Here is a 3,446-nt window from a genome sequence, read left to right on the forward strand (position 1 = left end):
CGTGTCACCGCCTAACCCATCCGCCTCACCCGGGCAATCCAGCGCCTGCGCACTGCTGCTCACCCGGCATTCCGGCGCCTGCGCACTGCTGGTCACCCGGGCAATCCAGTGCCAGCGCACTGCTGCTCACCCGGGCACTCCAGCGCCTGCGCGCTGCTGCTCACCCGGGCACTCCAGCGCCTGCGCACTGCCAGTTACCATGGTGACTGGGCCTTGGTGCTACTGAAGCCTGACTTTTTTTTACTCTGAATGATGGCAGCCTTTAGCAGCCCCAGAAACTTGGTAAAAATAGATGCGGAACCGAAAGAGCATATTAATCAGCGATTTCCAGCATTTTCCTTTCCAAATAGTTTTCATGTCCATGATTCAATGGGTTGCCATGGTACCCTGTAAACTCAACTGTAATTGGTTAGAAGGGAAGAGACCATCTGCCAGTCTGAATAAATTGACTGACAAAATACACCAGCCCCTCTGTGTTTCTCTAATTGTAAAAGTCTCACAACTCTAGGTTAAAATTCAACAAGTTTACTTGAAATCACAAGCTTTCACCTGCTCCTTCACAGGGTGAATGGGAGGCAGTGCTCCAAAAGCTTGTGATTCCAAATAAACCTGATGGACTTTAATTTGGTGTTGGAGACTTCTTACTGTGCCCACCCCAGTCCAACACTGGCATCTCCACATTGTGCACTGAGATAAAATAAAACTTGGAGCAACTGCCCCAGAGGTGCACTGGGGAGAGTCACTGTCTTAACACCTTTCTGTACCCACCCCCAACCCAACGCCGTCATCTCCACATCACATCCACCCTTTCAGGCAGTGTGTTCCAGATCACAGTAGAATCCCTACAGTATAGAATGAGGCCATTCAGCCAATAGAGTCTGTACCAACAACAATCCCACCCAGGCCCTATTCCCATAAAGCCATGTATTTACCCTGCTAATCCCCTGACGTTAGAGTCAATTTAGCATGGCCAATCAACCAAACCCACATATCTTTAGACTGTGGGAAGAAACTGGAGCACCTGGAGGAAACTCACATAGACACAGGGGAGAATGTGCAAATCACATACAGACAATGGCCCAAGACCGGGATTGAACCCGAGTCTCTGGCGCTGTGAGGCAGCAGTGTTAATTACTGTGCTGCCCCAAAGAACTCTAAAAGAATTCTCCTCCTCATCAGGTTTATTGTCAACGAACCCTGTGTGCTCAGATAAATGAGTGGTGAGTCTAGAGCCAAAGGCACAGTTGCAGAATAAGGAGCTACCCATTTAAGACTGAGATGAGGATGAATTTCTTCACTCAGAGTTTAGTAAGTCTTCGGAATTCTCTCCCCACAGGACTATGGAAGCTCAATCATTGAGCATGTTCAAGACAGAAATCAATCGATTTCTGGATACTCTATGGGGATAGCACAGGATAATGACTTCGAAGTAGGTGATCAGCCATGATCTAATTGAGTGGCAGAACTGGTTGGACAGGTTGAATGGCTAATGCCTGCTCCTATGTTGCTATGCATCAGTCCTCACTGCACTCCCTCTATGGTATCACCCGGTATTGTTATAAATGGTTTCAAATTTCATTCCTTTTATATGAGGGACCTCTGTTGGAAGAATATCCAAATTACACATAAGTTATTACGCTACATTAAATTCACTGAACACTCAGAATGTATTTCCTCCCTCCATTCCTTGTCTCCCAAGTAATACACTTCATTCATAAAAATACACTACATCATTGTTCACAATTGACATCACATTTTTCTTCTGTGTAGGATATGTTGCTTAACATTTACAATGAATATTTACAATATTCATTTCATGTCAAACATACAGCCTGAGGGATTTTACACAGCTTCCATCTTCTCAGTGTACCAAGGCAGGAGGGTCTTACACACTGGCCTTCCCCCATTGAGCCTTTGCAGCAACTGCCCCATCCTGCAGCACACATTTGAGCACCTTGGAAAATGCCAGTCTGCACTAGCTACTTACTGACAGCTCTTCCCACTGGAAGACAACACAGTTTCGGGCAGATTAATGAGCATCTTTCACAGAGTTGATGATCCTCCAGTGGGAATTGAAGACTATCTTGATGTATATCCCTGAGAAGAGGTCACAGTATAATGAACCCTGCGTCACAGAGCTGCTCATAAGACATAGGAGCAGAAGTAGGCCATTCAGCCATTGGGTCTGCTCCACCAATCAATGAGACCATGATTGATCTGATAGTGAAAATCCTCAACTCTACTTTCCTACTGTACCCCCACACACTCAGGATGCCTCAGAAAAGCAGCCAGTATAATCAAGGACCCCATGCACCCTGGGCATATTCTCCTCCACCTTTTTCCATCAGAAAAAAATACAAAAGTCAGATCACATACCAGCTGACTCAAGAACAGCTTCTTCCCTGCTACCATCAGACTTTTGAATGGACCTACCTTGCATTAAGTTGATGTTTCTGTACACCACCACCTGCAAGTTCCCCTCCAAGCCACTCACCATCCTGATCTAGAAATATATTGCTGTTCCTTTGCAGTCTCTGGGTCAAAATTCTGGAATTCCCTCTCTAACGGCATTCACCTGAGTCAACCTATAGAACATGGACTGCAGCGATTCAAGAAGGCAGCTCACCACCACCTTCTCAAGGGCAACTAGATATGAGCAATAAATGCTGGCCAGCCAGTGACGCCCATGTTCCACAAATGAATAAAAAAAGTTATGATTGTAACATTACATTCTGCACTCACTCTTTTCCTCCTCTACGTTCAGTACAGTTTCCTTCTCTGTGTATGTATACTAATACATAATAATAAAATAAATCTTTGAGTCATTTGCCCTGAGGGGATTCTGCTCCACTCAGTTCACGTTGGCTGAAAGGTCGTAGATTTTGACTCTGCCCGTTGCACCTTTGCGGCAGCTGCTCCAAGTTTTATTTTGTCCCTCAGCACAGTGGAAATACCGACGTTAGACTGGGGTGGGCACTTTCAAATTCCAAATAAACCTGTCAGATTTTAACCTGGTATATTGTGAGACTGCTGATTAAACTCAGGACATAGTCCTCGATTTTGAATTGCGCAAACCTACAACATTTTGGGTGATAATAAACCTTCGTGGAGAATAACAAAACTTCAACCACGTGAAACAGTACCTTTAATAATTTACTGCTCCGAAATCTACCAAACACTTCTGCGTCGGCATGATAAGCTTTAGTCTAATTTTATATTTTAAAAACTAACCACTCAGAATGCTTTCCCTTCCTCTACTTCTCCAATAAATGGTGAAGAGAACGGTCATCAATAGTTAAGAACTTTTGCATAAAACAATATTCTCAACCAGCTTCGCGCTCAGAAGGGAAAGCTATAGCTCTTCCTCATGGTTAGGAGGACTCATCACTTTTGTGCACATTTCTCTAGTAAGAAACTATAGAAATGATCCCTAAAAGTATAGTCTT

The 3,446-nt window shown here is 44.5% G+C and overlaps 1 non-coding gene across 1 annotated transcript; it reads right to left on the bottom strand.

Annotated features, from left to right (window-relative positions):
- Nucleotides 1-3,229: 3,229 nt before the first annotated feature.
- On the bottom strand, nucleotides 3,230-3,446 carry LOC145360840 (small nucleolar RNA U3). Its single transcript, XR_013889784.1, has one exon. It is a non-coding gene; the product is annotated as a small nucleolar RNA U3 (small nucleolar RNA).

Source organism: Carcharhinus amblyrhynchos, chromosome 32 (assembly GCF_965287045.1).
Source record: "Carcharhinus amblyrhynchos chromosome 32, sCarAmb.v2.hapA, whole genome shotgun sequence".
Taxonomy (NCBI): Eukaryota; Metazoa; Chordata; class Chondrichthyes; order Carcharhiniformes; family Carcharhinidae; genus Carcharhinus; species Carcharhinus amblyrhynchos.